The 12,694-nt window shown below is 41.0% G+C and overlaps 1 protein-coding gene across 11 annotated transcripts in view; it reads right to left on the bottom strand.

Moving 5' to 3' along the window:
• LOC111169837 (histone-lysine N-methyltransferase, H3 lysine-36 specific) overlaps positions 1 to 12,694 on the bottom strand; it is a 131,735-nt gene that overhangs the window by 58,996 nt on the left and 60,045 nt on the right. The window lies entirely within an intron of this gene.

The raw sequence follows: 12,694 nt of genomic DNA, 5'->3' as shown, positions 1-12,694 counted from the left end.
GCTTTATTCAAAACTGTCAAAACTTGGAAGCAACCAAGATGTAGGTGAATGGATAAATACACTCCGGTACATTCAGACAATAGATTATTATTCAGCACTGAAAAGAAATGAGCTATCAAGTCATGAAAAGACATGAAGGGACCTTAAATGCATATAACCAAGTGTAAAAAGCCAATCTAGGGCTTCCCTGGTGGCGCAGTGGTTGGGGGTCCGCCTGCCGATGCAGCAGACACAGGTTCGTGCCCCAGTCCAGGAGGATCCCACATGCTGCGGAGCGGCTGGGCCCGTGAGCCATGGCCGCTGAGCCTGCACGTCCGGAGCCTGTGCTCCGCAACGGGAGAGGCCACAACAGTGAGAGGCCCGTGTACCGGAAAAAAAAAAAAAAAAAAAGCCAATCTAAAAGGTTACATACTGTAGGATTCCAACTATATGACATTCTGGAAAAGGCAAAACTATGGAGACTACATAAAGTGGTTGCCAAGCTAAGGTAAGGAATATCAGAAACAAAAGAACATGGCCTTTTTGATACTGGAAGGGAATATTAAAAGCTAGAAAATTGCAAAAGCCAATGGAACGAGGAGCAGATCATTCAAACCTCAATACATGGTACGCAGCAAACATGAAACCGAACAGGAGCTAAAATACACCACCACTAACTTTCTTGGCAAATACACATCAATTCCAAGCACAGAACCAGGACCTACTGTGCAGAATGGAGATGAATTGTTCATATAGGACAAGTCTAGCAATAGCTTTAGACTAGAGTGGACACATACCAGTTAAAATAATAAAATATCCAAAAAGCTGAATCAACCCCAAATGTTCACCAACTGATAAGTGGATAAGTAACATGTGGTATATCCACACACTGGAATACTATTTAACAATAAAAACTCCCTCTCTCTCTCCCTCTCCCCCCCCCTACACACACACACACACACACACGTGTGTGTGTGTATATATATATAAAAATAAAATTCCCCACCCCTAGTTCTTGCCTTACCTCATATATGTTACAGGGTCTGGCCCAGCACACAGGAACTAAACAGCCTGACACAGGATACCCAGGACCAAAGGCACTAGGCCTGAGGTAAAGGGCTCAGAGCATTGGGGACAGTTAAGGGTGGAGGAGTGCACACCCAGGGTAGTCAAAGCGTGGGAGCCCAAGACATTGGGCGCAACTAAAGGCAGGCAAGGGTTGGGGAGCAGGGGACAGGTAAGCAGAGCCATCCATGTCTGAGGCCAGGGTGCCCAAGGTGCTAGGTGCAGAGAATATAGGGTCCCAAAGACACAGGGAGCCAGAAAGTGGGGTGTTCTAGGCATGGGGCACCCTGGATGTGGGATTTTCTGGCACAGGGTGCAGAGAAAGGTGGGGTGCCCAGGCACAGGATGCACAGGACATGGGGTATCGAAGGCACAAGGCATGCTTGGCATGGGAGTCCCAAAGTACAAGGTAGGATGTGCAAAGTGAGGAGCACCCTGGGAATAAGAAGTATGACATCTGGGACATGGGTACCAAACCATACGGTGCTGGCCACATGGTCATAAAGAACAAGATACAGCCACGTGCCATGATATAAATAAACCACAGACACATTATGCTAACTGAAAAGACCAAGACACAAAAGATCACACATTGTATGGTTACATTAATATGAAACACCCAGAAAAAGCAAATCTACAGAGATAGAGAGTAGACTAGTGGTTGCCTAGGACTAACTATAAATGAGATAGCGTAATCTTATGGGAGTGGTGTAATATTCTAAAACTGATTTATGGGGGTGGATGCAGAACTCAGTAAATATACTGAAAACCATTTGTTGTACACTTAAAGTGTGTGAATTTTGTGGTATGTAAATTATACCTTGAGTAAGTTTTCTTCTTTTCTTCAAAACAGTGATGTTTCCCAGAAAACGAGAGTACTAACAGCAACATCACTCTGCCCATACATCTTATTAGCCCCTGTCATACCTCTACTCCCCTAGTTCTGGGACCTCAGAGGCAAAAAAACTTAAGGGGGGGAAAAAAGGCAAAAACCCAAACAATTCTTCATAATAATGGCAAGTTACTCAGCCCAAATTTCCTGTTGAAAGCAAATAAAAATGCTGTATAAAGTCTTTAAAAAACCACCTTAGGGACTTCCTCGTGGTGTAGTGGTTAAGAATCTGCCTGCCAATGCACGGGACACGGGTTCGAGCCCTGGTCCAGGAAGATCTCACATGCCGTGGATCAACTAAGCCCGTGCACCACAACTAATGAGCCCATGTGCCACAACTACTGAAGCCCATGCACCTAGACCCCGTGCTCCACAACAAGAGAAGCCACTGCAATGAGAAGCCAGCATACCACAACGAATATTAGCCCCTGCTCACCACAACTAGAGAAAGCCCGCGCGCAGCAATGAAGACCCAATGCAGCCATAAATAAATAAATTTATTTTTAAAAAATTAAAAACCACCTTAAAAGAAGCAAAAAACTGACAAAATTGTAAAGAACTACAAACCAAAAACTAATGGAGGGCTCCCCTGGTGGCGCAGTGGTTGAGAGTCCGCCTGCCGATGCAGGGGACGCAGGTTCGTGCCCCGGTCCGGGAAGATCCCACATGCCGCGGAGCGGCTGGGCCCACGAGCCATGGCCGCTGAGCCTGCGTGCCCGGAGCCTGTGCTCAGCAACGGGAGAGGCCACAACAGTGAGAGGCCCGCGTACCGCAAAAAAAAAAAAAACTAATGGAAAGTAATAACCCAGGGAAACAAGTAGAGCCCTGAAACTGACTTTGTCCTGAGGGCTTTTTGGCCATCCTGTTAGGAGGCAGAAGTTTTTTGGCCATCCTGTTAGGAGGCAGAAGAGTTACGGTGAAACAGAAGTAAACCATGTCGCAACGCCCAGGAGACCACAAGGAAAGGTGCCTCAGCACAAAGTAAAAGGGGAGCAGGAGTGAGAACAAGTCCTTGAGAAATTGTGACTGGTCCTCCTGTGGATTTGCAGTCTGATGGGCCAGGAAAATTCAAGCCCCCAAAAGAAAACTGTAAATTAATATATTCATGTTAACAGAACAAACAGGAATAATCATCTCAATAGGCACAGAAAAAACATCTGAAAAACTAAACAAACTAGGTACAGAAGGGAACTTTCTCAACCTGAAACGCCACCTATCAAAATCACAGTTAATATCATAGTTAAATGGTTAAAAACCAGCTGCTTTCCCCCTAAGATCAGGAGCAACACAAGGATGTCTGTTCGCTCTACTTACCCTCAACAATGCACTGAAGGATCTAGCTAGGGCAATCAGGCAAGAAAAAGAAATAAAAGGCATCCAGATTAGAAAGGATGAAGTAAAACTATCTCTTTTGGCTGATGGCGTGATCATGCACATAGAAAATCCTAAGGAATTCACAATAAAATGATTAGAGCTAAAATATGAGTTCAGCAAGGTTGCAACACATAAGATCAATATATAAAAATCAACTGTATTTCCATATACTAGCAATGGGAAATCCAAAAATGAAATTAAGAGACCAATTTTATTTATAATAGCGTTGAAAAAGGATAAAATACTTAGGAATAAAATGAACAAAAGAAGTGCAAGACTTCTACACTGAAAAGTACAAAACATTGTTGAAAGAGATCAAAGACAGCCTAAATTAATGAAGAGCCACCCCTTGTTCATAGTTTGGAAAATTTAACATTGTTACAGTGCCAACACTGCTCAAACTGACCTACAGATTCAGCACAACCCCTATCTAAATTCCAGCTGGCTTTTTGGCAGAAAAGATAAGAAACTCCTAAAATAAATACAGAAATGCAAAGCCGAAACAATCTTGAGCCGAAACAATCTTGAAAAAAGATAAAGTTGGAGGACTTGCACTTTCTGATTTCAAAGCTACAATAATTAATTACTACAAAGATTAAGACTTTGTGGTACTGGCATAAAGACACACATACATATCAATAAAAAATAACTGAGAGCCCAGAAATAAACCATCACATTTATGGTCAAAAGATTTTCAAATAGGGTGCCATGACCATTCAATGGTGAAAGAATACCCTTTTCTACAAATGGTGCTTAGACAACTGGATTAGGCAATGGGTACCTAGGCTAGGTATGACACCAAAAGCACAAGGAATCAAAGAAAAAACAGACAAACCAGACTTCATCAAAATTAAGAACTTTTGTGCTTCAAAATATATTATCAAGAATATAAAAGGTAAACCCACAGGAGAAAGTATATGCAAATCATATCTAATAATGGACTTATATCTAGACCATGTAAAGAATTCTTACAATTCAATAATAAAAAGACAAATAGCCCAATTAAAAAACAAGCAGGGCTTCCCTGGTGGCGCAGTGGTTGAGAGTCCGCCTGCCGATGCAAGGGACGCGGGTTCGTGCCCCGGTCCGGGAAGATCCCACATGCCGCAGAGCGGCTGGGCCCGTGAGCCATGGCCGCTGAGCCTGCACATTCGGAGCCTGTGCTCCACAACGGCACAGACCACAACAGTGAGAGGCCCACGTACCGCAAAAAAAAACAGAACAAAAACAAACAAGCAAAAAAACAAAACAAAAACAAGCAAAGGGGACTACCCTGGTGGCGCGGTGATTAAGAGTCCGCCTGCCAATGCAGGGGGCACGGGTTTGATCCCTGGTCTGGGAAGACCACATGCCGTGGAGCAACTAAGCACGAGCACCACAACTACAGAGCCCACGTGCCACAACTACTAAACATTCTGGCAGTTCCTCAAAACTTATACATATAATTACCAAATGACCCAGGAATTCCACTCCTAGGTATACAGTAAAAATAAAAACACTTCCACACAAAACACTGCACACGAATGTTCATAACAGCATTATTCATAAAGGCCAAAAAGTAAAAACAATCCAAATGTTGATCAGTTGATGAAAGAATAAATAAAACATGGTTTATTTGTACACTGGAATATTATTTGGCATTAAAAAGGCATGAAGCAAGAGCAGACAACAGCAAGCTGGCAGAATAGAAAGTCCCCACATTATTTCCCTCACAGAGATACCAAACTAACAATATATGCATCAAAATACCTTTATGAGTACTCTAGAAATCAGTTAAGAAGTTACAATACCCCAGGGCAAGTGCAAAGCCAAGAACAATAGCACTGAAATGGATTACAAGAGCCAATTCACTTTATCTGAGATTGCCACTCAGAAAGCAAGCACAGCTGAGCTCCCCCTCAAAGCTGGGGAATGGAGGTGGGGATGTTCAAAATTCCAGCTTTTCATAGGGCTTCCCAAGGGGCCAGTTTCTGTCTAACCTGACTGGGAGCACAAACAGAAGCCACACAGTTTGGACTCCTGGGGGCACTGAAAACAAATGAAAGACTGGGCAGCATGTTGTGGAACCAGAGGGCCTGTAGTGACACAGATGGAGGCCAGCAGGGCTTGGTAAGATTGGGAGAAGGCACTCAACTCTTGGCTTCTCTCTACAAAGGGAGGGAAAGAAGGGAGCATTTGGCAATCCAGATTTTTAGAAAACTGCCCAAGGGACTAGTATCTGTTTTGCCTGCTTCTGGGAGCTGACAGAGAGCCAACATGCTTCAGATACCTAGGCACCACTGAGAATTAGAGAGTGAGAAAGCTTGTTGCAGTAGCAATGGCTAACCTTCAGTACTGCAGAAAAACACTAGAAGAAGCAAGAGATTACGAGCTCCTGAAAAAGAAATGGACAAACCTCTCTAATTAGGAAATTACACACACAGGCCCAGAGAAGCCCATCCTCCAAAAAAGGTTCCAGAGGTCCCCAGAATCTCTAGCCAAGCTGATTGGTGAGTCTTCCCCTGTAGGAAGCCAGTGTCAAACTCACAAAACTCAGGGGAAGGGGACTTCCCTGGTGGTCCAGTGGTTGAGACTGCGAGCTTCTACTACAGGGGGCACGAGTTCAATCCCTGGTTGAACTAAGATCCCTACATGCTGCGTGGCACAGCCAAACACAAAGACAAAACCCAAAAAACTCAGGGGAAAAAACTCATGAAGTACATGAAGAAACTAGGAAACATGGCCCAAAGGATCAAAATAAATCTCCAGAAACTAACAGAGATCTACGAATTATGGGAAAGAATTCAAAATAATTGTATTAAGGAAGCTCAATGATCTACAAGAAAACACGGAAAACTAAAAGAAACCATGAAAACAGTAACGTGAACTGAGAGTATCAACAAGACAGAAACTATAAAAAGGAACCAAACAGAAATTCTGGAGTTGACATAATAACTGAATTGAAAAATTCAATAGATTAAACAACAGACTTAAGCATAGGACAGAATCAGCAAACTCAAACACAAGTCATTTGAAATTATCAAGTCAGAGAAGAAAAAAGAAAAAAAAATGAAGCAAACCAATACACACATTAAGAGAGTTCCAAAAGGAGGAGAGAATTTGAATAAATTATGGTCAAAATTTTCCCAAATCTGAAAAAGGAAATGGGCCATCCCATATCAGAAGCTGAAGATCTCCAGCCAGAATGAACTCAAAGAGGCCCACAGTGAGACACATTATAATCAAACTATCAAAAGACCAAGACAATGAGAGAATCTTGAAAGAAGTGAGAAAAGCAACTAGTCAAGGACAAGGGAACTCACATTAGATTATCAGTGGAAACCTTACAGGCCAGAAGAGAGTGGCATGATATATTCAAAGTGCTAAAATTTTAAAACTTCCAACCAAGATTACTATAATCTGGAAAACTGTCCTTCAAAAATGAAGATGAAATGAATTTTCTAAAACAAAAGCTGGGACTTCCCTGTGGTAAAGAATCCGCCTTCCAATGCAAGGGACACAGGTTCGATCCCTGGTCAGGGAACTAGGATCCCACATACTGCAGGGCAACTAAGCCCACGCATAACAACTGCTGAGCTCGAGCACCTCAACAAGAGAGCCCGTGTGCCGCAACTACAGAGCCCACACACCACAACTAGAGAGAGAAAACTCACACATCACAACTAGAGAGAAGTCCGGTGCCACAACGAAGAGCCTGCGTGCCACAACTAAAGATCTCACACGCCTCAACGAAGACCCTGCATGGCACAACTAAGACCTGCCATGAACTTCCCTGGTGGCACAGTGGTTAAGAATCCACCTGCCAATGCAGGACATGGGTTCGAGCCCTGGTGCGGGAAGATCCCACATGCCATGGAGCAACTAAGCCCGTGTGCCACAACTACTGAGCCTCCATTCTAGAGCCCGCGAGCCACAACTACTGAGCCCAAGTGTCACAACTACTGAGCCCACATGCCACAACTACTGAAGCCCGCGTACCTAGAGCCCGTGCTCTGCAACGAGAAGCCACTGCAATAAGTCTGCGCACTGCAACAAAGAGTAGCCCCGCTCACTGCAACTAGAGAAAGCCCGCGTGCAGCAACAAAGACCCAGAGCAGCCAAAAAATAAAATAAATAAATTTATTTTTTTTAAAAAAGGACTTGACACAGCCAAAACTATAAATTAAATAAATTTTTTTAAAATGTAAAACAAAATCTGAGTTCATAACCACTAGATCTGCTTTACAAAAAAATGCTAAAGGGAGTCCTAAAAGTTGAAACAAAAGGCCATTAGGGGGGCTTCCCTGGTGGCGCAGTGGTTGAGGGTCCGCCTGCCGATGCAGGGGACGCGGGTTCGTGCCCCGGTCCGGGAGGATCCCACATGGCGCGGAATGGCTAGGCCCGTGGGCCATAGCCGCTGAGCCTACATGTCCGGAGCCTGTGCTCCGCAATGGCAGAGGCCACAGCAGTGAGAGGCCCGCAAACCACAAAAAAAAAAAAAAAAAAAAAAAAGGCCATTAGGCAGCAACACCAAGGCATATAAAATAAAAATAGCTGATAAAGGTAAATATATAGGCCAATACAATACTTTAATACTATAATGGTGGCATATAAAGCACTTTTATGTCTGGTATTGAATTTAAAAGACAAAAACATAAGAAATAACTATAATTATAAAACTATGTTAATGAATACACGTAATTTGTGACATCAATAACAAAGTGGGAATGGGAAGATGTAAAAGAGCTTTTTGTTTTTTTGCGGTACACGGGCCTCTCACTGTTCTGGCCTCTCCCGTTGCGGAGCACAAGCTCTGGACACGCAGGCTCAGCGGCCATGGATCACGGGCCCAGCTGCTCCGCGGCATGTGGGATCTTCCCAGACAGGGACATGAACCCGTGTCCCCTGCATCAGCAGGCGGACTCTCAACCACTGCGCCACCAGGGAAGCCCCAAGAGTAGAGTTTTTGTACACAATTGAAGTTACATTGTTACCAGCTCCAAACAGTTTGCTGTAACTATAAAATGTTTTATGTAAGCCCCATGGTAAGCACAAAGAAAATGCCTACAGAAGATAAAAATCAGAAAGAAATCAAAGTATATCAATATAAAAAAATCAAAGAAATACAAAGGAGGGCTGCAAGAGAGATAGAGGGACAAATTAGCTGCAAAACAGAAAACAATTAAAATGGCAATAAGTCCTTCCCTGTCAATAATTTATTTGAATGTAAATGGGTTAAAATGCTCAATCAAAAGACATAGCGTGGCTAAATGGACTGAAAAAAACAAGATGCAACTATATTCTTTCTACAAGATAACATCACCTTAGATGTAAAGACATGTAGACTGAAACCAAAAGGATGAAGGATATTACATGCAAACAAGAGCAGAGGTAGCCATAAATGGAAAAAATAGACTTGAGCCAATACTATCTCTAGAGGCAAATAAGGACATTATATAATGATAAAAGAATCAATTTACCAGGAAAATAAACAATTATAAACATATTTTAAAAGATAACAATCATAAACAATCAAAAATAAATATGTATGTAACATCAAAACACACAAATATATGAAGCAAACAGTAACAGAAATGAAAGAAGAAACAGACAGTAAAACAATAACAGTAGAGTTTAGGGACTTCTCTGGTGAAACAGTGGCTAAGACTCCACGCTCCCAACACAGGGGGCCCAGGTTCGATCCCTGGTCAGGGAACTAGATCCCATATGCATGCTGCAAATAAGAGTTCCCATGCCACACCTAAGAGTTCCCATGCCACAACTAAGGAGCCCGTGAGCCACAACTAAGACCTGGCATAACCAAAATAAATAAATAAATATTTTTAAAAAGAGTTTAATATTCTGCTTTCAATAATGAAGAGAACAACCAGACAGAAGATCAATATGAAAAACAGAGAACTTGAACATCACTGTAGACCAATCTGACCTAACAGGCAAATACAGAACACTCAACCTTATAGCAGCAGAATACACATTCTTCTCAAACACACAGGGAACATTTTCCAAGATAGATCACATAATAGATCACAAAACAAGTCTTAACAAATTTAAAAATACTGAAATCATACCAAGTATCTTTTCCAATCACAATGGACTGAAATTAAAAATGAAGAGCAGTTGGGAAATAAAAAATTCACAAATATGTGGAAATTAACACTCTTGAACAACAAATTGGTCAGAGAAGAAATCTCCTCCCTCAAATCAGAACATAATCTGAGACAAATGGAAACAATAACACAATATACTAAAACTTACAGGATGTAGCAAAAAGAAGTACTAAAAGGGAAGTTTACAGCACGAAGTGCATACATAAAGAAAAAAGACCTCAAATCAACAACCTAACTTTACACTCGAGGAATAAGAAAAAGAATAAGCACAAAGTTTATTTGCAAAGGGAAAGAAGTAATAAATATTAGAGCAGAAATAAACAAAACAGAGAATTTTTTAAAAATACAAACAAAACTAAGAGTTTGTTTTTTAAAAATCAACAAAATTGACAAGACTTTAGCTAGATGGAGAGAGCGAGGGAGACACATATAATGAAAACCAGAAATTAGAGAAGACATTTCAATGGAAGCCACAGAAACAGAATTTTAAGAGACTACTATGAACAATTATACGCAAACAAATTGGATAACCTACAAGAGCTGGATAAATTTCTAGAAACATGCAATCCACCCAGGCTCAATCATGAAGAAATAGAAAACCTGTAGTAAGGAGATTAAATCAGTCATCAAAAACTTCCCAAGAAAGAAGAGCCCCAGGATCAGATGCCTCCACTAGAGAATTCTACCAAGCATTTAAATAAGAATTAATGCCGAGCCTTCTCAAACTCTTCCAAAAAATGGAAGAGGGGGGAGCCAGACAAATACATGTTAATAAAAAAAATTTTTAAAAAAAGACATACCAATATCCCTTATGAACACTTACACAAAAATTCTCACCAAATTAGCAAACTGAATTCAACAGCAGCACTTTAAAAGGATTATACACCATGACCAAGTGGGACTCATTCCTGGGATGGAAGGATGGTTCAACATACAAAAATCAATAAATGTAATACAACACATTAAAAGAAGGAAGAAAATCACATGACCATCTCAATTGATGCAGAAAGGCTTGACTAAATTCAACACATTTTCCTGATAAAAAACACTCAACTAGAAACAGAAGGAAATAATCTAAAATAAAGGTCATTTATGAAAATCCCACAGCTAACACGACAGTCCATGGTGAAAGACTGAAAGCTTTTTCTCTAAGATCAGGAACAGGCTAGAATGCCCATTCTTGACACTTCTATTTAACACAATACTAGAAGTCCAATTAGGCAAGAATTAGAAATAAAAGGCATCCAAATTGGAAAGGGAAAAGTAAAATGATCTCTGTTCATAGATGGCATGACCTAATGTAAAGAAAACCCTAAAGATTCCATAAAAAAGCTGTACGAATAATAAATGGATTCAGTAAAAAAATCAACATTCAAAAATCACTTGTGGGACTTCCACAGTGGTTAAAAATCTGCCTGCCAATGCAGGGGACACAGGTTTGAGCCCTGGTCTGGAAAGATTCCACATGCCACGGAGCAACTAAGCCCATCCTCCCCAACTACTGAGCATGTACTCTAGAGCCCATGAGCCACAACTACTGAGCCCACATGTCACAACTACTGAAGCCCACGCACCTAGAGCCCATGCTCCGTAACAAGAGAAACCAGCGCAATGAGAAGCCCGCGTACCTCAACGAAGAGTGGCCCCTGCTCACCGCAACTAGAGACAGCCCACACACAGCAACGGAGACCCAACACAGCCATAAATAAATAAATAAATAAATAAATTTATTTTAAAAATCAGTTGTTTCTACACACTAATAATGAACAATTCAAAAAGGAAATTAAGAAAACAATCCCACTTATAATAGCATAAAAAAGAATAAAAACACTTAGGAATAAACTTAACCAAGGAAGTGAAAGAGTTGGGCACTTAAACTATAAAACATTGCTGAAAGAAATTAAAAACACAAATAAATGGAAAGACATCCTGTGTTCATGGATTCAAAGACTTAACATTAACAAAATGTCCATACTACTCAAGCGATCTTCAGATTCACTGCTCTATCAAAATCCCAATGGCATTTTTTGCAGAAATAGAAAAAAGACATCTTAAAATTCACACAAAATCTCAAAGGACCCCAAATAGTCAAAATAAACTTGACAAAGAACAAAGATAGAGGACTCACACACTGTGTTTTCAAAACATGTTACAAAGCTACAGTAATCAAAACAATATGATAGGACTTCCCTGGTGGCACAGTGGTTAAGAATCCACCTGCCAATGCAGGGGACACAGGTTCGAGCCCTGGTCTGGGAAGATCCCACATGCCGTGGAGCAACTAAGCCCGTGTGCCACAACTACTGAGCCTGCGCTCTAGAGCCTGTGAGCCACAACTATTGAGCCCAAGTGCCACAACTACTGAAGCCTACGTGCCTAGAGCCCATGCTCTGCAACAAGAGAAGCCACCCAATGAGAAGCCCATGCACCGCAACGAAGAGTAGCCCCTGCTCGCCGCAACTAGAGAAAAGCCTGCGCGCAGCAACAAAGACCCAACACAGCCAAAAAAATAAATAAATAAGTGTAATTAAAAACAAAAAAAAAACACAATATGATATTACCATGAAGACAAACATAGATAACGGAACAAAATAGAGGGCCCGGAAACAAACCCTTACATGTATGGTCAAATTATCTTTGACAAGGGTGCTAAGACTTTACAATGCAGAAAAGATAGTCTCTTCAATAAATGGTGTTATACAACAATGTGCATACAGTTAATACTGTAATATACACTTTAAACTTGTTCAGAGGGTGAATTCATGTGTTTTTTACCACAATAAAAATAAAGCGTTGATACACATGCTAAGTAAAAAAAAACAAAGTACCACATATTGTATGATTCCATTTACATGAAATGTACAGAACAGGCAAATCTATAGATTGGGGAGAAATGAAGGGAGATTGATAAAGGGTACAAGGTTTCTTTTTGGGGTGATGCAAATGTTCCAAAATTAATCATGTTTATGGATGCACAAGTCTCTGAGTATACTAAAAAACCACTGAAGTATATAAACTTTCAACAGGTGAATCTTATGGTCAGTGAATTATGTTTCAATAAAGCTGTTAGAATCTACTATGGTAAACAACATTGAAAACTTATGTTTAAGGAAAGGCGGTTTTATCCTCAATAACAATATTGTATAATATTATATTTTGAAAGACTCCTGCTGTTTTCCCTCTGCTGCTAAGGAAGGATACCCTGGTACTTCAGATTTTTAAAAATTTATTCTCAAACCCCATTCCAGAAGGGATGCAAGACATCTAAGGCCTTCAA

The sequence above is a fragment of the Delphinapterus leucas genome, chromosome 3 (genome assembly GCF_059928025.1).
Source record: "Delphinapterus leucas isolate spDelLeu-1000000601 "Yukka" chromosome 3, BTC_Dleu_Yukka2, whole genome shotgun sequence".
NCBI classification, from domain to species: domain Eukaryota; kingdom Metazoa; phylum Chordata; class Mammalia; order Artiodactyla; family Monodontidae; genus Delphinapterus; species Delphinapterus leucas.
Note: the sequence above shows the minus strand (reverse complement) of the source record. Positions and strands in the feature narration are given on the sequence as shown.